Source organism: Nesoenas mayeri (assembly GCF_963082525.1).
Source record: "Nesoenas mayeri genome assembly, chromosome: 1".
NCBI lineage: Eukaryota > Metazoa > Chordata > Aves > Columbiformes > Columbidae > Nesoenas > Nesoenas mayeri.
This window is the reverse complement of record NC_137541.1, coordinates 56,587,364-56,611,233: the sequence shown is the minus strand read 5'-3', so window position 1 is coordinate 56,611,233 and position 23,870 is coordinate 56,587,364. Positions and strand designations below refer to the sequence as shown.

At 37.5% G+C, this 23,870-nt stretch overlaps 1 protein-coding gene across 2 annotated transcripts in view; it reads left to right on the top strand.

Moving 5' to 3' along the window:
* Positions 1 to 23,870, top strand: part of FRS2 (fibroblast growth factor receptor substrate 2) — a 52,046-nt gene that overhangs the window by 15,884 nt on the left and 12,292 nt on the right. For both annotated transcript variants that reach the window (XM_080363425.1, XM_080363426.1), the window contains one exon: positions 23,403 to 23,509. The gene's annotated coding sequence lies outside the window, so the exon portion shown is untranslated. The remainder of the gene's footprint in view (positions 1 to 23,402; positions 23,510 to 23,870) is intronic.

Genomic DNA, 23,870 nt, shown 5'->3' with positions numbered 1-23,870 from the left:
TTAAAAGTCCTCTTTCCCAAGGAAAGTAATATCAATACATGTGCTTTGCATTATGTTCTTGCTTCTCTAGTTATTTTCCAGAACACTTGTTCTTGTGTTGACTTCTAAATGAAAACAAACAATTTTTTCCTACTGTAATTTAGAGGGTAATATACATAAATTTATCTGGATATTCAGATATTTAACATAAATGGATTGGAATTTATGAAGGAGAGTAGGACTGTTAGGTTAATAATCTTTGAAATATTCAAGGTTAAATAATTTACTTGAAGTTGTACAACAACATCAAAGCACACATAGATGAGGTTCTTAGGGAGATGGTTCAGTGGTGGACTTGGCAGTGTTAGGTTAATGGTTGGACTCCGTGATCTTAAAGGTCTTTTCTGACTGAAATGATGCTATGATTCTATGTTTAGAATAAGCAAATTATTAGTGTGTTGTAATGATGAGGTATTACAGAGAGAATACATCCAATTCAGATGTAAAACTGGACCTGTGGAAAACGGAGGTGTTTCACATAGGTGAGCAGCTTGAACATTGGTGGGGTTGAACAGAAGTTGTAGGAGCTGGGCAAGATAAGATGAGGTAGTGGATGAGTACAGGGAATTGAATGGGAACGAATAAAGAATGGGGACTAAGAATCATTAATGAAGAAGCTTCATTTTTTGAATATTTTGAATTTTCTGTGATTGACTGAATTTATTCTAATACCACTTATTACATATAGAATTTGAATTGCAGTGTTTTACTGTCTTAGCAGTAGCTAATTATCATGTTTCTTAGTTCTAAGTTAATTTCAAAATATCTGCAGTATTGCAGGGATTAAATGGCTTCTGTGCCTTTGTTTTGGGGTGTCTTCCAGTGTAGGCAAAGAGGTTGCAATAAACGGATGGAGTATCTGGGATTAAAGAGCACCATAATGATTATTTCGCACTGCTTCTGTAACTGCATCTAAATTTTCTTCTTAGAATCACAGCATCCTTTTGGTTGGAAAAGACCTTTAAGATCATTGAGTCCAACTGTTAACCTAACACTGCCAAGTCCACCTCTACACCATCTCCCTGTAAACCTCAGGTTAGTCAAGCAAGAATCATACTTGTTTGGGGCAAAGCACTTGACTAGCATGTCTTTTATTGTACTGTGAGCTCACAAGACTTGATTGCAAAGGAGCAAGGTCTCGCTCATTTCTGAGGCAACTCTAACCCCACCAAAAGTTCTGCTAGGAGCTAGAGACATTCTCATACTGAAAACAATCATGCCCGGAGGCTCCCAGGGGACTGTCATTGCCTTGCAGCAGGTGGTCATGGAGGGGGTACCTCATTAATTAAGCTTATCCTCATATAAGGGTGTAGCTTTATCTCTAATTCAGTTCCTAGGGATGCAAGGTGAAGCACCAAAGCCCTATTAGCAACTGCCCTCTGTGAAGCAAAAGACCCTGTATCAGCATACTATATGTACTTCTAAGACACTGAACTATGGAACACCAAAAAGAACAGAAAACATGGCTTTTGTAGGGTTTGCTGTATTAGTTTCTCAGGAGATTCACTGATGTGCTTTGACAGAAGCTATCTTTTCCTTGAATATAAATACCAGGACGCAGTCAACAGATGCCCTGCTAACAGTGGCTTTCTGGAGCAGATAGACAGCCAGTTCTTCCCTATTTCTGTTCTAGAAAATAATGTAGCTTTTTCAAATTTCATTGTTGGATTGCAGTTTCTGTAACATAGTCTTGTTTATCAGTTATTGCTGGATGTGATGTGTTGCTTTGACAGGAGCTTTTGTTTTGTTTGCTTGTACAGTCTGAGACACACAATTTTCATTTGCTTTTGAATTTTCTATATTAACTGCAAAAGTACAGAGAGAAAGGATTCATGGTTTATCTTGGATTATCCAAACTTGCTTTGGAACATTATTGCCAAAGGCCATTGCGCTTAGTGATTATTATGTTTATGAAGTTGTTGTATTTTCTCAAACCACAACTCTTGTAAAAGGATAATTAAGTTAAAGCTTGGGCTATTCTTTGCAGATTCTGTGCCGGCGCCAAAATATTTTCAAACAATATGTAGTTATCATTTCAAAGATATCCTTTTAACTTGAAATACTAAATAGTGTAATAAGATTTTTAAACATACTACTGTCCTTCTAGTTTACTGAATATTAATTTTAAGGTGAAAGCAAGCCATTTGTCTTGCACTGCCGTTAGAAATCAGATGTGAAATGTGCTACTTCATACGAAGGCTTCAACTTTATGTTCTTGCTCTAAATTAATCTTTATGCCATTGGTCTTTTGGGGGAAGGGGGAAACAACAAAAGTGTTGCTGTTGTTTGCAGCTGTTGTTATTGAACACTTTAAAAATCAGTTTTAGCGAATCACAAACTTCCAAAGGTTTTGTGCTGTGTGTTGATATAGAGTATAATTTAACACTACGTTGGATAATGCTTGGGCTGGAGTTTGTAAGGATGCTTGATGTTAGTAGTTGACTTTTTGAAAAATTAAGGGAATGACTTCCCATCAGTCCTACTACAGCTTAAGTGTCAGGTGCTTAATCTTAATTAGCACACTTAAGCTTTATGTTCTTATTTTAAAGAAAATGCAAAAGTAAGATGACTTTTTTTAAAAAACAAAATCTGTACTGGCTAAATGGTCACTAATCCTATTCCTAAACATATAGTAACTTTTGAAGCTGTATTTGTGCAGAGTTTTTGACACTTGTGCTGCAGTGTAAATGGAAGTTAGAAATAGCACTGTTAGAAGTTGTATAATGACAACATGCTGCTTGTGTAAGTTTAGATTTAATAAGCCTTATCAATACCATTCTTAACGTTGCACCTGAAGTACTATGCTTTTTATTAAAATCTCATGTTTCTCAACTTTTAAACATGCTTTAGTATTTGCTTGAGATTATACTTTGCATACATAACTAAGCTTTATATGAACTTACATTTTTGTAAAATAATGTTGAAGGAAAGCTGTTTTAGAGTTTACTGCCTGTTTTCTTTTCCCATAAGTGTTCTATAGGTTTCTGTAAAAGTGATGTACAAGATGATGTAGTTCATCTGTAATATCTCTTCACATTATAATGAAACTGTATTTTCATGACCACATGCCAAAAAAAGAAGCACATGATTTCTCCTTAGGCTTCATGGTCCAGCCTCCCTTTTGTTGGCACTAGTAATAGTGTGGCCTTCTGATGGGCAAGATCAGCACAGTGATTTGGATTGAAGCTTGTCTGGCTAAATGGAAGATTAGCCAGAGCAGGATAGACCACGTCTTTTAGCTGCAGTCACCTTTAGATCAGCTGAAGGTAACACAAAATAGCATCTGTGAAAGGAGAGCACAGCAGTTAATTTAAAATATCCTGTCTCATGATGGCTGCTTCATTCATGCATGGAGGGTGCTGGTCTCTTCTCTCAAGTAGCAAGTGATAGGACAAGAGGAAATGGCCTCAAGTTGGAACAGGGGAGGTTTAGATTGGATATTAGGAAAAATTTCTTCCTGGGAAGGGTTGTCAGGCATTGGAACAGGCTGCCCAGGGAAGTGGTGGAGTCACCATCCCTGGAGGTGTTTAAAAGGTGTTTAGCTGAGGTTCTTAGGGACATGGTTTAGTGCCAGAGTTAGGTTATGGTTGGACTTGATGATCTTGAGGGTCTCTTCCAACTGAAATGATTCTATGAAAGGAACATTTCACACTACTTCATAGCTATGCACCTATTTTCTGTACATGGCAGGAAACAATATGTCCTTGTTATAAATTGAATTTGTATTATCTCAAACACGAGCTTGGTTTTGAAAGGGGTGTTTTTGTTATCTCTTACATCAGTCTAGTAGAGAATTACAAATTTTTTGGCATTTTACTGGGCTTCAGTGTGAACATATGAAGAAGAGCAAGTTGAGTCGGATGTAGACGTGTAAATATTAGTATTGAGTCATTTGAAACTCTATGTGACTTCACAACAATAGTAAGAAATAAAAAAAAAATATGTATTTATTTTCAGGGAAGTAAGCAGGGGTTGGAAGTATAAAAGTTTATGGAGTAACCCAGTATTTAATCTGCAGTATTTCAAGTGACCTTCAGTGCGTGTTTCATAACTGTTTTGATTATCAATATTAACTCTTGGGGGTTTTTTTAAGTTGTACAGCCATCTTAGTTATTCCCTTTTATGTAATTAATATTAAATGCTCTAGTTAAAGTGCAAAGGTACTACTCATAATGGAAATTATATATGAACAGAATACAACTGTATTTCTTCTGTAAACAGGATTTTTTACATCCTTCTTCCCACCTCCCAGTCAGTCCTGTACCACACATACTTAAATAAGACTATTGGGACACAATTAAAGTAGTGTGGTTTTTTAAATTGTGAACGAGAATATTTAAGAGAAACTCAAAACTTTAAAAAGTTTGGGTTTAATTTTGAGTATATGATTAAAAGAGCTTTCACAATTCCAGCTGTTTTGAAAGCTCTCTGCCTGTAATTTAAAAATCTTTGTTATAAGCTGTGACCCTGATTAACATGAGTGTCTGCTTTTAAGAGAAGAGAAAGCACCCATTTTCTTTAATCTTAACCCGAATACTTCCTTTTAGTGTAAATACTTGTTGCTACCTATAAAATAAAATAATTGTTCACCCTTCTCCTATCTGCCTGGAGTACTGCTGTTCCTTTGATGTGCAGAATAAATTAAGATGCAAAATAATTTGGGATTTCTCCTCACTGTTAAATTCAGGCTGATGGAAAGATTATTACATGAAACTTAAATTCTTAATGCTAACTTGTAGCTTTACTAACTGTGAGGTGTGGTCTTAGACACAGCTGGTCAACAGGATTTTTTTCCTCTGTTCTCCCCAGAAACATCCTATCTGTCCCCATTGCCTGAAGACAACAGAAATGCCAGGTTTCTAGGGTTGCACTGAATCAGTAACAAGCTTGTGATGGTAATTGCATATTATTAATAACATCTTGTTTTGCTATTCATATTACTGTCTTCTTCACGATAGACTAAATTAGCAAGAACTCTTAAATACTTTGAATTGGAAAGCATCAGTTTCTGGTAATTGAAGATGTGGCTTTTAAGGAATTACTTGGAAAATGCATATAAATCTTAATCGCATCCTTTAGTGTTTTATATTTATCTTGGCATTGTTTAAAATATTATGTTGTGTATATAGGTAAATTTCTATGGGAAAATGTGCACAGAGTATGATATACATGCCCGTGCTATTGTTAATCTGTTCGACCATTTTTTAGTAGTGGTTTGAGGGGGCGTTTGTCTGTTAACTCAATGTTAAATGATAATTTTTGTGTTACTTCTCACAGATCTGTTAACTTTTTGAGAATCTGTGTTTATTTATACAAGTAGCATGATTTATCTAGCTAGCCCAGGCAGCAATAGTAATGAAGAGACGGAGGCACATGCAGGCAGTTAGAGCCTTAAAGTTTCGAAAAAGCTCAAAGAGCGTATTCCTTTCTACAGAATGAAGTCTGGCAACCTATTTCAGAGTTAGTGGAGCAAATACTGTATTTCTGTGTTATGAGACCATATGTCAAGTCTGTCCTGCTTAAAACCAGTCACACTGGGTAACTCGGGGCTTCTTGTGCATGGTAAAACTTTGGGAAGGAGAAACAGCCTGCTCAGGAAATACCTGTGTCTGTGTTACTATGCCAGTGGGTACAAATGATCATGTCCGCCTGCCTGGTTAGTATGTAGCTTTGGTGAAGATTGACTTTTTTTTCATTAGACACTCTGAACTTGGATAATTCTGTGTATTTTGGGACTAGATAATTATTGGGTGTTTCAATCCAACTGGTGACCCAAGTTCTTTGAAGCTGTCAAGTGTACTTGCTGGTATGTTTCCAAAACATGCCGATATCCAAAATTACAATTTTGTTGGGCCACTTGGGGAGATTGAGATAATTTTTATGCATTTGCTAGAAATAAGTTGCACCATCCTAATGAGTATTTATTCACTGATGTTCTCACTGGTTGTTTACAGTGTAATCCATACTGACATACACTCAACTTCGTTTACCATGCAGCAACAGTTTTTTTTAAATGTTTGGTGGGTAGATGTTCTGCTGACCCATCTTCTCTCCTTGCCACACAGACTTTCCCTTGTGTAGTCTTCAGGTTGTAAGGGAATGGTGGGAGAGTTTTCAAAAAGGTGCCCTCTTTGGCTTCGTATATGAGCGCAACACTGTAAAAATGGTTATGGAAAATATTTTAGTCTCACACGATTGAGCCTCCTATATATGGATCTTTGGGCTCGCTAGCTGTATTGTTTCTAAGAACACAGTTCCTGTAGGAAAAGTAGACTACTTGTGGTGCAGCATGTCTTGAGAATGTCTTTATCTCAAGGTCTTCCACCATTACTTTTTCTTTTCTTGTCTTTTGTACTATTGCAGGCAAAAGTTTAAACCATAAAAATAAAAAAGTGGACTTGTCAGTGCTGCGTGCTGACTGTAAGTAAGGTATAGCTGGAGTCCCTTAGGAACTTTCATGCAAGTCAGGTTTACTGACAAGTTGTACACTTTCCCCCTTTCAAGCCTGTACTCATGTTTGATGTCTTTACAGTTGTTGGTTTGAGGGGTTATAAGCAGTACAATATCAAATATCATCTCTGTAAGTACAGAACTGCACGTAAAATCTCAACTTCTACTCAAATGAAGGATGAAGTGCAAGGCACTTACGTTGTATGATAAGCGTAACACTGTTGCAACATCATTGAAATGATTCTACTTGTTGCTAGTTTTTGGACAGAGAATATTTTCACTGCATGGGAACAGACAAAAGCAACAAGATAGCTGTGCCATAAAACAGGGATTCCAGTTTGGACTGGTAGAGGTGTTCCTGCCAAGGAATTGTGGTTGAACTGACAGTTTTCATGTCTGTTACAGTGTGTGTAATGGTCAGCTGAAATTACCTCTCTCTTGTGGTAATAGCAGTATAAATATTAGGGCAGGGATTACCAACCGTTTTTTAGAGTTCATAGTCTAAATGGATGAGACAGGCATGCAAAAGAAGAAAAAGACATGTATTCCATAAGTGATTGTAGATTGACAGCAGTGGTGGTAGCAAGGTCCTGGATATGGACTAGGGATGAGTTCCACAAAGAAAATGGAATGAGAGGCAGCAGAAATGAGGTGTGGTGAGAGGAGAAGGAGCAAAGAAGCGAGATAAAGGCTGTAACAGAAAGGAAAGGTCAAGCCAGTGTAGGAAACAGAGTCAGTGAGATGTACAGAGAATCTTCCAAGTGTCCTGGAAACCAAAGGTCCTGGCCTTAGTTGCCTCTGATCCTGTCACTTGGGGTCCTTGCCTGGCTTCATCTGACTGGCCATCTCCACTGGATACAGTAATTGCAGCGTGGTGACTGATACTCAACAACTTACTCATTCACTAAACCCCAAAGCTGGTATAAAAGGCCCAGTTGTTATTTTCAGGGTATTTCCCAGCTGGCAGGAGATGGAATGCTATAGGAAAAACAGGAAAAAAGAAATTGAAGTAGACAAAATGTTCAATAACCATGCTTTATGAGTCAGTTGTTGCATAAAATTATTACCTGAACAGTGTATTTCTAGCAAACCCTCTGTGATACATACAGTGAGGGTTGGTTGTTTTTGGTTTTTGGTTTTTGGTTTTTTTTTTTTAATAGGTGAAACTCATTATCAGTGACAGTAGATCAAGAATACCAGTTATATTAATGAAACCTTAAAGTTTACATTTTGGACTTCGTAGCTTTCTACACAGCAAACATTTTGATTTTTCTATCTGAAGATGCGCATACTTTCAAACCGTGTGTGTTCATTGATGTTATTACCACTGTTTCATGTTTTAAGATACTCAGTCATCACTTCTGCAGTTTATACCAGTCTAGTATGTAACATGGTGATATACTGAAATGTAGCCTTTGGTAGGAATATATTTCAACACCAAGTTCAAATGTAGTTTTTATTCTAAAACTTGCTTTTGAAAATCTTTAAATATTGAAGAAAGTGGTTGGTTTTTGTTTGTTTTTGAATGCCAGCATTTATTCGTAGTCATAAGTTGCTTAAGGCTAGAATGGAGGAACCTAGTCTGAGTCCTTTGTGTTCTGATAAGTTGCTACATCTCACCCATTTACTTTTGAATTGAAAGCAGTTAACTTTCTGCTTTAAAAATATATTCCAGAAAGTTTTCTGACTTTGATTTCAGAGTTACTCAAGACATCAAAGCTCCACCAGTTTTCTTGTCAGCTTATTACAGACATTAATTACCATGTATTTATTATATGTTTAATTATTTGGTGGGTTTTGTACCTAATGTTTTTTAAAAACATTTTAAAGTTATTTCTCAAAGGTTCTATCAAGGTATCTCATCTCGAAGTGTAAACTTTTTTTCCCCCCCCATTTGACCAATGATTTTTAGGTGTAAATATTTATTAAACTGTAACTTCTAAATCTAGAAATTCCATCTTAGTCCATTTGTAATGAATTTACTTCCTTAGCATAGTATTGCTCAGGTGACAGGGTGTTCATCTAATAAAATTTATATGAAGTAGCTCCTCAGAAATTACTTTTAAATTGCTGTATTTTGTTATGATAGCTGGTAAAAACAGATCCTCTCTGTTTTGTGGTGGTTCAGTTTAGCTGGTTTAGACTTTGTGTGTATCATTCTCTGGCCTTTCCTGAGCAGTTGAAATGTGTTGTAGGGATTAAGAAGATCCTTTAACTACTTTACAGGAGTTTGAATATTAGCAATGGTAACAAGCAATTTCCCTTAAAAAAAGTATTTGTTAAAATGTGTAGTTCACTGCAGAAATGCTAATAAGCTGGAGTAGAGAAACGTAACAAAGGAAGTTAGTACTTTATATGGATGTTTTACTGCTTTGAGTTTTCACCTACAGAGTAAATCTAGACAGGATTTAGTAAGTCAACTTAAATATCTGTTGGAATTGTATTTTAACTTGGATTCATCTGTACTTGAAATCCGGTTTAAGATGTTGAATCCTGTAAATTAATACTAATTTTAAAACACAAATCTAGTTCTTGGAATTGATTGAATTATAATAGATTTTTGTTTTCTTTCTGTTCTTGTCTAAATAAGTGCCAGCAAGCTTTATGGCCTTGTTATTTAAATGGGTTTTATGCCAAACATTTTACATCCCATGCTCTTAAATAAATTGTGTTGTTTTGCTAGAGACCACTGAGTTTTCATCCACAAAATGCTGTAGTAGAACCTGTGAATGATTGGGTTTTATATCAACTTTGGGCAGACTTGTAATACCCTGAAGCAGCAAACTGGCTGTTTAAACTATGTAACTAAAGTTATCTGTCCTCTTCTAGAAAATTGCTGAATTTGGGTATTATCCATTTTGCTTGTTGCACTTGTTTTAAAATTAAGATAGAAGTGCCATTGATGGGTCAGAATTGTAAGTTTTTTTTAATGTGTCTGTTAAAACACTGTGCCTAAATCTGAATTCTTCTGTGTTCTGTCCTTCCTTTCAGGTTTTCTGCGACTTTTCATTGGCAATAAGGTGTGGTTGATTATATAACCACAGCACTGAATAGAGTAGCTACAAAGGTGTATCTGGGCATAGTTTCCAAGAACATTTGTCTCTGTGGTGCTGTTGGTATAAACAGTGCCACCCCCTTATTTGTGTGCGGGTGTTCATGTAGTGAACCTGATCAGGAAGCTGGTCCAGATTAAAAAAATACAGCAGAGCAAGGAAAATGATGATGATTTTTAACCCAAATCAGGTATGAGTGACATACTGATGTTTGGAAGTGAGGGGTAACTGAAGAAATATTTCTAGAAGTAAAACCTGAGAAACCTGAAATTCAGGTGGGTATGGGGTTTTCTTATTAGTTTTTTATTTGTATTTTGTTTCTCAGTAGCAATAAATGATGTTTTGCGTACATTTAGGCAGAGCTGTACGTATTAGCTGGAGGAGGAATGTAAGTCCCTTTATCTCTGGTCAGGTAGTGCTAATGAATGTGATCTGGATATGGCTTGAAGTCCCAGCTGAGCTAAGCATGCAGCTTGGTGCCCTCTCCCCTGCACATTCCTGCCTTCTTTTGATTGTGCCAGCTCTGTCACTAGGCCAGCAGGGGGGCAGTTCAGGAACCTAAATTGGCTGAAATGTAAGCTTCCAAAAATATATATTCTGCTGGCCTTGCTCCATGAAGCAGCTCACCATGGAGACCAGTGAGAGCCAGAGCTCACCTGTGGCCAGGAGCAGCAGGAGAGCCCATCGCTGTGCCTCTGATTTGTTATTGTATGTAGTCTCTGGACAGCAGGAACATGACCTGAGAGGTGGCTCCATGATGTTCTAAGCAGCTCTGTTGTCCTTCTTCTGCTGCTCTTTGCACTGCCTGTCTGTCCCTCCACACCGATTTTTGCAATCACCTCTCCCCTCTGCTCCCCTGGCATCCTTGCAATTCTCCATCACCTCCTGCAAAATGCTGCTCGAACTGGAGAGGAGGAAGGATGAGAAGGTGAAATGAGCCTTGAGCTTGTGGACTTCAGTTTGAGGAATGCTGGTTTAGAAGTGGTGGCTGGCGTATGAATAGGGACCCTTCATAAAGGAGACAACTTGTCTGCTTTAGCCAATAAAGCTGTTAATGTCAAAAATACTTCAGAAACAGTGACTCCCATGGAGGTCTGCAGGGCTTTCAGAGCATCAGTAATACATTTATTTTGGTTTCTTGTTTGCAAAGCCTTTTTGAAGTTTAATAATAAAAATGCAACAGAAGAGCCACTGTTTGTACCTTGTAAGCTAATGTACTCTACCAATTGGTACTATTTCAGTATCCATTAAATAGCACAGCTGGCACAGAATAATGAGAGTGTGATCTGTTTGGGTAGTGTTATTGACTGAAGAGAGTATAGCATAAATATGAAGAATTAATGTAGTGTACCCTAGGAGCACACATGTTGGTTGTTTTTCCTCCCACCCCCACCCTTCAATGTATATGTTTTCCATTGTGGAAGATCATCAGCAAAAAAAGAAAAAAGTGTAAATGTTAAAGGCTTTAGTCACAAGTAAAGACAAGACCCTGTTATGAAATTGATATACTTTTCAAAGGTTGCTAAGGGTGTTGCTTTGGTGTAGTCATGGCTGGTAATGGTGATAAAGTTGTTGTGTCTTCATCAGTCTCTAGAATTAATATTTTACGAGAGAAAATAGGCATTCAATATAGCCATCAGATGCTAGCAAAATGGATGGGCGAGGACAAGCTTGTCCATGCTAGCAATAGACTAAATCAGTTGTTTTCTGTATGCAAAAGTCTGTGAAGTTTTAGTGTGGTGTTTTAAACTACATCAACCTCAGTCTTAATATCTAGAAGTTGCAGAAGTTTGCAGCACAAAATATTCACTCACAAAATAATACAGAAACACAAAACCGGTGTGAGCTCATAGGCAGAGATTACCACTCAATGCAGTTGGTAGAGAAACAAAAAATCTATATGAAGGCTTTGAGGGCTACAGTATTTCAGGTAATACTTAACACTGTACAGTACTCTGAATTCCCATAGCCAAGGAGGGTGGAAGTGTGTGTGGTTTGGCTGAGGATGGAACGTAAGGCTACTGTCTGAGCACCACGCAAGTTCAGTGCACTTCTCAGGCCTTTCATTTAAGATTTTAATTTTTACTTTTAAGCTGAGTTCTATCACTCTTTAGCTCATTCAGAGAGGATTTTAGCTGAGTCGTCTTATGTACAAGTAGATCAAACTACAGTTTTTGGTAATTTCCATCTCAAATAGAAAAATACTTTTTAGGGCGTGAATCAGCTAAATTAATGGGGGATGTGTTAAATCACTGACAAAGGAGTACTCAAAGATGTTGTAGGGGGGATGACAAGTTATTTTATTGCATAGAAATTGAATGGAAGAAATTCAGTCAGCGATGAAAAGAAGGAAGTGATTGCTTGGATGCACAAATATTATTATACTTGGTTTTTATGTAAACCTGCTGGGCAGATCCTAATAGTCAGAATTTTGATCAGTTGATGTAGAATCAGAGAATCATAGAATACCAGGTTGGAATGGTCCACAAGAATCATCAGGTCCAGTCTTTTTTGACAAAAGTACAGCCTGGACAAGATGGTCCAACACCCTGTCCAGCTGAGTCTTTAAAGTGTGCAATGCTGGGGAATCCACCACTGCCCTGGGGAGATTATTCCAATGGCTGATTGTTCTCATCATGAAAAATTTCCCTCTTGTGTCCAATTGGAATCTCCTCAGAAGTAACTCAGTCTTTGGCCTTCTTTCTTTTTTTTTTTGGTAGCCCAAGGCACAGACAGGCATCTATAGAGTAAGGTTACCATAGTTTAACAAGTCAGCCATGTTAACTAAATGTTCTTATGCTCGTAGTGTAAACCTGCTTTTTGGCAGATGCAATTATATGTTGACAAAGAGTACCCTGAGATTGCGGATCTTACTTCTCATCAGCTACCAGTCAATAACATGCATAGTTTTATTTAGAGGAATAATCAGCTATTGTTAATCTTCCCCTTTTATACAGTGAATTGGCGTCACAGGGGAGGTAAAGATAAGTGATTATTAGAATTCCTCCTTAAAGTGGGAAGAAAAAATGTACAAGAAGCACATGAGGAGGCCTGTAAACAGAAGTAAGAAAATCATGTGTCTTTGAAATGTGATGAAGATAAGTTTTTTGCAGAAGAGAGAGAAATGGTAAATGCAGAAGCCAAACTGTTTTGAAAAGAGCCAAGATAAAATGATATTTTGGGAGGATGGGATTGTCAGTTTTTCAAGCAACAACAAAAAAAAAATGTATAAAACCCAGATGTTCAGGTAAGGCCAGGTTCCTTGTATCCAAGTGCTAAAAACTTGCTGATAGCAAAAGACCAGCCGATGGGTGGATGAAGAAGGGCACATATTGAGAATACATACTGATTATATATTTATCTGTATTTCTATAAAAGACAGTGGCGTGGTCTTAGTTTTTATAAACCCACTTAGTATTTTGGTAAGAAAGAGCTTGCAGGCTTTTCAATGTTCTTTCTATTAATGATTAGAAGACTGTGTGCAAAACATGTCAAAAACATAAAGCAAAACTTAACCTTTCCTGAAATGTTTGAATGAACAATATTTCAGAGATTAAAATATTACCAAATATAAACTCAGTGCGATTTACTTAATTACAGAATTTGGAACTTTGCTGGCTTTGAAGACTTGGCAAGAGCTGTGGGCCTCAACTTTTAGGAGGCATTTGTGGTTAAATACTGGAGAGCTGACTCACTAGTTAAACAGTTTTGAGCCAGGCATCCTTTTCAAGAATTAAGCTTGATTCTCTCTTCCTCTTAGGCTCCATTACTTGGCTTGGTTGTTGTAGCTGCCTACTTTATTTTCTCATCACTTTGCCTTTCTCCTTGATTCTATATCCAAAAATATTTTCCATGGCAGAGATGCTTAAAACTTCAGTTGCATTTCTGCTGTTTTGTTGTTGTGTAAAAATGATGCTTTTTGTATATGCTGTTCCTCAGAGAACATTTTTTTTAAGAGGTTCAGATTTTCCAAGAATAAAATAATTCAGTTGTGCTTGCTTGTTTAACCTAATGTCACGGTTTGGAGCTTGATATTCTGGCTGTTTCTTTTAAAAGGATGTAGTTAATCTGGCAGATATTCACAGAAAACAATATGGTGGTGTGGATCTGGAGAAATTGTTTTAGTAAGAAATTGAAAAATATTTGCATGTGTGTAAGTTATTTTAAAAATGATACCAAGTCAAATATAAGCGGTGTTTCTCTGGAGGTTTAGAGTAAGAGGATTGTTTTTTGGAGAGCGATTAAAGAATCAAACAAGGAATGTTGTTCCACATCCTCAGAAGGATTAATGGAAATGGTAGAGCAGAGAGCTTGTGTGTTCCTGTCCAAGATGCACGTGGATTTAAAAACTTAGAGTTTTTGAAATGTGCTGAGGTGAAGATTTGAAACTCCATTTCAGGCCACATATGTATTTATACACCTCTTGAATAGAGCAGTTATGTCACCTAGTACCTGGATGAAATGTGTGATTACCTTTTATATAGCATTAGGATAGGTCAAAATGTGGGGTGCCACACCTCAGAAAAAGGACAGAATGCTGGTTTTAAAATGTCATGCTAGAGTGGAGAGGTGTAGGATCAGTGTCGTATAAATCAGTCTTGAATGTCATGAAGTATGTAAGTGTTGACACAACATTGCTGCCTGCGGCCCTTCTCTCTGCTTGTCTAACTCAGCTGTTTAAGTTGGTCTTTAATCTTCATTTCTGCTGTAATTGTGGCAAATAGAAGAGCTTTTCTGTCAGAATGAGCATAGTTTTTTAAGGTATTTCTAGTGAACAGTGTTCCAACAAATGTTTAACTAACTTACCTAAATTTGAGCATTTTGCAAAAATGATAACTTTTAAGGAGAACTGTAGAGAATTAATTTAATACTAACGTGCCATTTCAAAATTTTACATAGTGGCTCTTCAAGATCAGTTGGCAGTCCTGAATTTAAACAGACAAGGCTCCTAGTTTTTGGCTTGGTTGGGTTTTGGGTGCTTTTTTTTCTCCTGTGTTTCAAGGTGGGGTGGGGAGAAAGAAGCAAAAAGTTGCCTATGACTTTGAATCCAAACATACTGAAACATATACAGCAAAACAAATGGAATCATGAAGGAATCTGTGTGTTCAAAAGGGGGAGGAAGAAAAGGGAAGAAAGCAAGCCTCCTGTGAGGCTGAGGAGCAGGGGCTTGGCAGTGGCAGGAGGTGCTGCCGGAGGAATGTTGCTGAGGGAGCCATTCCCAGTGCCATCTGCATGGGCCTCCTCGCCCCGTGTTCAGAGGGCTCCGAGAGCGGCGCGCCGAAGCGGCAACCTTGTGTGCCGCAGCTTGTGTGTGGTTGCAATAATTTTGTTTTCACAGGAGCCAGAAGGCTTTACAGTTTAGCTTGGGTTTTGCCAGTTTTGCCTCCCCCTCCCCCTTGAAAATGGCTGAAGAGAGAAAAGGAGTGTACCTTTATTACTGTATTTTAATCGTAAGTCTGACAACATGCTCGTTTATTAAAAAGCTTGAGGTAAAACTTCACCTGCTAGCATAAGCGAAGTTAGAAACCAGATTCTGCAACTTCACCTCTACCATTTATAGTTGGTTTTCCATAATTGCAGCCAGCGGCACCAAACTCTTTCTCAGCATGTTTAGTTTCTTGGATCTCCTTCATTGTCGTTTTTAACTCTGTTATGGTTTGTTAGCACTGTTGTTTTTTCATCCTTTTAGTACTTAAGCACCTTCAATATTAATTTTCTTAGTAATTGTTGCCAAGTGGATGAAGGGCAAGGATTATGTCTGACATTAGTGGAGCTTGCTTTACAATTAAGATGCCATCTCCCCAAAATGCATTTGCTGTTTCGGGGTGAGTTGTTATTATGCTGTTGTTTACCAGACTATGCAATGCAAGGGCCCTCCAGGACACCTGAAAGGAGTTGGTTTGAAGGATGGCAGCACACATGGGCAGGCGAGGAGAGTGTTTTTGCTGTATTTCTCAGGGGTTTCTTGCTGTTCTGCTGAATGCTTATATCCCTTTAAACTGCTGTGTTTCCATGGGAGAGCATTCCAGCTCTGGCACCTCTTACGTCTGTTCTGTCTCCAAATGTTAAAGTGAATTAGTCAGTCTTTGCTGATGTACAGATTTCGCCCCCCCCCCCGCCGCCAAATAATTATAAAGTGAAGAGGTCCTTTTTGTGACCATTGGGGGAATGAGGCTCTTGGAGCTGACCACACTCAGTAATAACTAGTTCAAGGCAAATGCTTTATTTTGATGCTGCATCTCTTATGTGCATGTGAGGTCTGGTACGTGGGAGTCCCGTGTTCCAGAAACCTAAGTTTTGTTTTCCAGTTGAAAGAACTTGGCTTCATGGTAGTGAAGATATGCTAGCCAAAATAAATAGAAGGTCAAAGTATGGGCTATTTTAAGTCCTAAGTAGGATACCAGGATTCTTAAATCATATAGAATTTGCCACCATGGATTACATCACAACGCTGAAGACGCAGGATTTGCCACATCAGATAAAATGATTATCCATTTAAGTCCTCCTTTTAGTTAGTGATGAGATGGGCAGTATTTGGCTACCAGCAAAATTCAAAGGACAGATTTCAGTACCTTTTCTGCCTTCTTCACCTATCTTCTGGAAGGAATAAAATGGCAATGAACCAATCATTATTTTACTCAGTAACATTTTTCCTACATGGTAAGTTGGTTCATGTGTTTATTAGTCTGCTTGCTGTTTCAAATGCCTGTAGGACTTCTGCTTTCATTCAAAAGCTGTTTTTTGTGCAGAAAAATTAAAGCTGCTTTGCTGTAGTGACAACTCTGGTTAACAAGCAGAGGATGTAATCAGTTACTTAGAAATTGTCTATATATAACCTGAAACAGTCAGATTTCTACTCTCAGCTTGTACTTAATCTTTGAGGTAATGGTATCTAGGTGAAATTATTCCATGCTCTAGAATAAGCGTTAGCATCAACAGTGCTCCAAAACCGAGCTGAGAAAATTACTTATCATAATGTATCTGTAGGGATTTGGCTGTGCTTTTCTTCAAGTATTTCCAATTGTGAGAGTTTAAAGAGGAGAAAGATGTACTGGAATGAGCTTCAAGGAGGGGCTGGTTCAATGCTGTGTGGCTCATCATGGGGCAGACAGAAAAACAGAAACCAGAAGTTGAGCGGAGTTACTACCTTTCGAAGGAATTGAGTATGTAAGCTTCAGGTTTTGCCATAAGAAGATTTCAGGGTGGTAAAGGTAGTACAAATCTCGCCATCATCATTTGTGGTAAATTTTTAAATAGAGGATTTAACTCACAGTTCATGCAGTATCTCTTAAAGTATGTGTTCCCTTTGACATATTAGGTCATCAATGTTCTTCATGAAGGATCTAGAAAAATAGGCTGCTTTATAAATTGCATCTCAGCCTTGCTGCTTATATTTTTGCAGGGTGGGAATTCACTGTTAAATCTAATTACACTGGCTGCAGTCAAATATCAAGAAATATTTAACATGGTAATGCAAGGGTGGAAATCATGAAACATGAAGGATGTAAAATCTGAAATGAATCAATTTATAGTTAGCAGTATTCTGTAAAAATTACAGAGGAAAAATAGGTCCTTAAGGAAAAAGTGCGGGAGAGGGAGAAAGAAAAAAGTAAGTTGCAGAGAGCAGTTTCTATCTGTAAATGTTTGACATTGTTTCTGTATACTGATATCCATAACATTCCTATAAGAAGCCACTGATCCAATTGTAATGAAATTAGGTTTCTTGTTTTGAATAGGTCACCTCTCGCCAAGTCTCTTGTGGTGTGAGATTTGTCCTGCAGCACTTGCCAGGCAGGTGTCGTGATGAAGGCTGTAATACCCACTCTGAATTAGGGATGCTGCTTCTCTGAGCATCTGTATAAATGTAAACCTCCAAAAACTTGGGGGATGAGAATTTTGAACTTTGAGAGAAAATTGTCAAAGTTAGCTTTTCCTATTTCAAGGTGTTCAGTTGCCTAGCAAGTTATTTGTGATGTCGACTGCTACTGTCTATTGTAGATGCAATGTAGACAACCAGAATTTGAACTGGTTCTTACATACCAAATGGAAAGAGGTCAGTCTCTGTGGGGTGAAGGTATTGATCAACAGTGTTCAGGTTACTGACCTAAAATACAGGATGAATCTGGTGCCATACTTTAAAAATAAAAACCTTTCCCTAGGTTTTCTTTCACACAGGAAGAATTTAATAGTAATAGTTTTGAGGAGAATAATGTTAATTTTTAAGGAGTTTTATAAGAGGTGACAATATTAACATGCTTGGAGGAAGGGAGAATGGGGAGTTTTACTTAATACTGAGCAAGATGTGCATATTTTTATATAGGTATTAATAATTTGCCATTGCCATAACTTCTGATAACTCCAAGGCATCAAGAGAAACAACCCTTGGCACAATCTGAGTTTGAAATAGCATGTAGAGTCTGTTCTTTTGAAGTTTTAAAGGAAGAAAATATGCTAGCCACTTCTAAATTTTCTACCTCACACACACACTGGTTTCAGCAGAATACTTTTTTTGTTTTTAAGTTAGTCATCTTCTCATAGATGTATCTCATGTTCCCAAATAACTTTAATGTTTAAAAGGCCAGAGAGGACCCAAAATGGGGAGGAAAAGAAATTAATAATCTGCTTTGTAACTGCTAAGATCACGTAATACCAAACTGTAGCAAACAAAGCTCTGCAGCAAAAAGAACAATCTGAAAAAATGAATTTGGAAATATCTGAACATGTGGGTTTTAAAAAGAAGTAAATGTTTGGCATTCTGACTGTTCCCCAGGCAATAAATTGAATTTATTTCATAGAAGGCAGTTATGATATTGAAACCTTCCTGGGCTCAGTACAGATGACAACCATTACATTGTCTGTTCCTTCCACACTCTTCCCAAGTATTGGACTTTTCCCTTGCAAAAACTTAAGGTTTTTTCCAGAAGCTGTCAAGTACAACTAATTCCTCTCCCCTCTACACTCCCCTCCCATTATTTTCTTTTTGTTTACTGGATTTATTATCAAGTATTTATTATCAAGTTAAGAATGAAGCAGGTGTTGAAACAGTTCATAGAACTTGCATTCTAAGAGTGTGTTAATAAAACTTTACATTGAATACAGTCTCTTTGTTTGTTCTTTGATAGTAAACAGCTGTGAGAACCCAATTCTGTCGTTCTGAAATACTCAAGTATTATAGCGTTGGTGCAGCTGAAAAAAGTCCTAAATTGACTTAATTTTTGCACTTTCTGAATTTTAAAAATTCATTTCAGTGTTGGTATAAAGCACGGCTGGCTAACTTGCTTCAAGCTTAGGTAAACCATGGGTAACTCTTTACAATGTTTATGGAACACATTTTGAGAAATGTATTTTAGGAAGTGGCAGAGTTTAAACTATGAGCGTAAACATCCTTGTGTTGTTATTGAGGACAGAAGAAATATGAAGTCTTGGGCAGTTTCAAATTTTAAATATAGTGAACGATTTGAACAATATTATTCTACTCAGTATGCTAAATAGAATTGTTAAAATAAATTAATGAAAAAGGTGAAATATTCCTGATTTTGATTTATTCATCTGTCAGTAAGTTTGCAATTTTAATATACCTCCAAACCGCAGCATTTCTGTTGGTTTGAGTTTTATCATAACTGCTTTATTTCCACAGAAATTGATGTTAAACCTAGAGGGTTTGATAATGATTTTTTTCTTCTACTCTACCTTTTAAACTAAGTATTTAAATAAGAGTAGGAAGTAAGAGTGCACAGGAGTTGGTGTTCTAGTGATTTGGATTATGATCTTATTTTTTTTATACCATAGGCCAGACAAAACCCAGAATCTTTGAAAATGGTGGATGCTTATGCTTCAGGATTTTAAAAGTAGACAGAATCTTCCAAATGGAGTGACTTAGAATATTATAGGCAAACATGGTAGTAGAAGTGTGTGTTTATATAGTCTAGCTGTGGTGCAAATATTATGAATTCTTGATACTATGCTTGATAATACACTAACAAATAGATGCAAGTGCTTGTTAGCCTGAGTGTTAACAATCTGCCACAGGCACCTTAATCTATTTACTCCATTAGATTAATGGATCTTTCCAGATACTACAGTTTCTGGAGGAGGAAAAATTCCCAATCATAATCTTAACAACCTAAAGTTCTATTAACGCACTTCAGTATATTTTGTACTTGTAGGTCTGAGAGGATGACATAGTCAAGATCTAGTAATGTGGCAGCTAGTGGCTTGACAGGCTATTTTTTCTTGCAAAGAGAATATGTGGAAAAGATCAGTTTACAGACAAGGTACCTTTGCTCCTCCCTGCCTCTTCTGAGGTTTGCTATGGTTTGGGGTTTTTCCTTCCCTGATTTTTAAAAGATATGGGCTATAAATTAACGCATACTGAAAATATCCTCCAGAGTTAATGTTTGATTCTGCAGCCAAAGCATGCAGAACATAGTGAATGCCACTTTCTAGATCAGCTATGCAACTGTGAGCCCACTTTAATGGGGTGACCGGTTACCATGAATGAAAAGAGAAGCTGCAGCTTGTCCACATGGCCTTTATTGCAAATGTTAGAGTTTCTACAAACTTTTGACTTTTTAAAAAAATGTATTTTAAAAAGGTACCTACTATGTTTACACTGGTGCCTTGTCTTCCTTGACTTTTCAGAGATTAGCATAACTTTTTGCCACTGCTTAGTCTATAAGGGAAAGAGATGTGTTTTACTTGACAAAGCCAAATAATATATCTTACTGAAGTTATGGCAGTTCCTAATTTTCACTCCTGCTAACAAGGTTTAGATAAGGGCTGGTCCACATTTGTCTTGCCTGGGATTTTTACCTTGCAATGCCCTAATGAATGTGTGTTAGGGAGAAGCAGAAAATACTCTCCATCCCCTTCCCCCTCCTTGCTTGACTGGACCCAACCACCACTGATGCTTCATGAACGGGAAATTGCAGCTCCTAAATTTGACATTGTAGACATAACCGAAACTATTAATTTTGGGGGTTATAACTGTGAAAAATATCTACTTCTCCTTGTATGTGTAAATTTGAGCAAATATTTTGCAATCCGGGAAGATTTAAGAAAATCCCAAACAGAGTAAATAGCCAACTTGTAATTGGAAACAACTGGTTAGAGATTTTTCTTATTGCTTTACATTTAAAAGAAGTTAGGTGCTGAGAATTTGTGTGATTTCTTTTATCCATTAAAAACTCTGTTTAAAATAATTTAAGAATTATTCTTAGCTAACTGAAACAGGCTAGTCTGCTTTAGGTAGCCAAACCATGTGAAGGTTTTAAAACTTCGGTAGAAAAATATCAGGGTAAATACCCAGTGCAAACACACCTGCATTAGTGTAGCTTGCCTGTGAAAATTTTTGATTTTATTCTTTTTCTAATGACTACCTGCAAGATTCCCCCAGATTGAGTGGGTCATGCTTTCTGCTTCATCTTTCCTTTCTCCTGTCCTGAAGGTTTTAGAAGGGAGTTTAGTAATCTGAGTAAATTCCAGTAACTAGCCCCAGGGGTTAGGCTTTCTGAACACTGGGCAGAGGTGACTAAGGCTGTGATTCTGTTCCCAGCTGGCCCTGGCACTTGCCAGACTCTCTACTGTGCTGGCTTGGTGTGCTAAGCCAACAAAAATCTAACCTGGCCAAAAAACAAAGTAGACAATACCAGCTAGATTGGGTAGGGCTGTCACAGAACCAGAACCCGTGTGTGGTGCAGAGGGATAGATCTTTAATAGAACTGTCTACAACTTTGTCCAAGATCAATAAAGCTTATGGTGGAAGGGCAAATGTGTTACATGAAGGGCTGGTGACTTGCTGCAAGTTCCTGATGCTAAATACCACTTATGCGCAGCAGAGAATCTTTATGTTAAGTATGTGTTTGTAAATATACATATCCATCAAACAGTTCAATAAGGTTATCCTCTGTACCTTTGTGAAATCTAGGTTTTAGTTTCAAGTTAAATACTTTTTTTAAAAATCTCTTATGACACTGCACTAAAAAAAATGTGCTGAGTCTGTCATCCTTTTTGGTTAACTAGGAATGGCTATATTGGGTCAGGCATGAAGCATCAGTTTGTCTAGGATCCTGTTTCTGACAGTAAGTAGTAAATTCTGACAGCCAATAGTAAGTATATAGGAAAGGGAATAGTAAGGAGGAGTGTTTTAAGATCATTCTCTAATACTCTTCTAAGAATCTGCAGTTTAGAGACTTTTTGAGCCAGATGTGACATCCTTGAGTTTCAAAGCTCTTCATGGAGATAGATAGATAGATAGATTTAGATATAAATATATATATATATATATATAAGAATCACAGATATAATATGTATTTCTTTCTTTGTATTTGTCCAGTTACTTTCTGAATCTTTAAATTTTTGAACTCATTCCCACAAGACATGGATGACAAAGTTTAACTACATACCATGCGCAAAATCGATTTTTGTGGTGTTTGTTTTGGTTTTGTGTGTGTGTGTGTGTGTGTGTTTTTGTTTGTTTGTTTTCCAGCCTACTCCTTATTAATGTCAGTTGCTGCTCCCTAGAGCTTGCATTTGGAAAATAGTTGGGCTTTTTTTATCTTTTCCATGTCACCTATAATTCAGTACTCATCATTTCTGTGCCCTGTGTGGTCCTTTTTTGCATGCTGAGCACTTCTAGTAGCATATTTCTGGTTTTACTGTATATTTTTTATGGGGAAGGCATGATTGCATAAATTAATACATATGTGGATGCACTGTGGATTCATATTTCTGTTCCGACTCTTCTTTCTGAACAGTTCTGCTTCATGTGCTTTATGATAATTATTGAGCTAATGTTTTCACTGAACGATGTGACTCCATGACTGATCTGTCTTCCTGACAGATAGAGCTCCTTTGCTGGGTATATTATTTTGCATTTACCAGTATTGAATTTATGCTATTCTCTTGCACAATCCCTCCATAGTAAGAACATTCTGCAACTCTTACAGTGATGGGGCCTGGGATGAGCTTGGGACTATGTTACACTTGATACTACACAGAAAAGAAGAGTGTTTTAGTTTCCCAAAGTGCTTTTAATCCAAGTCCAGGGCAGAGGATAGCAGATGAATACAAAGAATTCCAGCAGCCTTGATAAGCAAAGCTGTAGAGATCTCAAACATGTTGGCACTGACCTCCTGAAAGGCTGATAAGGAAGGCTAATAAAGCCCATTTTAGCCCTTCTCTTGAGTTCAAGAAGCAGCCTCAAAGGAAACACCAAGTGCTTGTTTGGCAATTTTACAAATGGAGAATAGAGGCTGCCAACTGTCAGCCTGATGGAAGCAGGAGTTGAACTTGCAGTGGTAAATGTGAGAGGAGAGCGAGTATGAGAATGATCGGGGCGGGGGGGCTGGGGAAAGGTGAAATCAAGCAATTTATGGTTAAAGTCATACAGCAAGAATCATGAGAGGGAAACAAAGAAAGGGTGAGGTGTTAGCCGTACAAGTCGGCATTGGTATACGTTCAGCAGGAGAAGCAAGAGGGAGTTAAACAAAATTGGATGTATTCTATTTGCTGTGGTTTGGTTGATATGTGCTAAAGATAATTGGAACTTTGCATCTGTCATGTCCACACACTACATTGGGTAAGGAGTGAGTAGAGGATGAGTAGAGTTGCCAGCGTGACATGCTACACTGCAGAAAGGGACACCAGATTATTTTCTTCCAAGACCAGATAGGCACTAAAATGCTGGGAAAGCTCTACGAGATCTGTTTATTGTCTGCAACTCCACTTAAGATGCACTCTGGCCATGAAGACCTCACTTGACATAGTATTGCTAAAATATAAAAAACATATGTATTTTGATTAGTTTACTAACTGGCATCTTAAACCCAAGAAAAAACACATTTTTATGTACTCTTCTAGTTCTAGGTCCAATGATTAGTTCTGTGGCAAGACAGCATGACACTTTGAAGTATGACAGAAGCCCTGATGCTGCAGCAGAGCCTGGGAATATTAATGGCCAAATCTAGGTGAGTGATTTTTAACTCTACCAGTTCCCTACCTATTTAATTTCTTCCTGTTAGCCTTGGTTCACATCTCTCCTTTGAAGCAGCATTGCAGTTCTTAGTTTTCTGAACTATTACCATTAGAGACCGTTACTAGAGACAAAATAACGAGCTTTTATGATTATTGATCACATGCCCTTTCTTTGTTGTTCTTGGGATGCAGTAGCAATATTTCCTACGCCTTCACATACTACATATTTTCACTTGCATCTCTAGTGATTTCTCCTAAACTGCTTCACAGTAAATTGTCTCTTTGAGTTTGCTAGCACCTGCCTCCAGCAGATTCGATCAGTTATCTTTTTGCCAAATGCAAAGGAAATCGTGA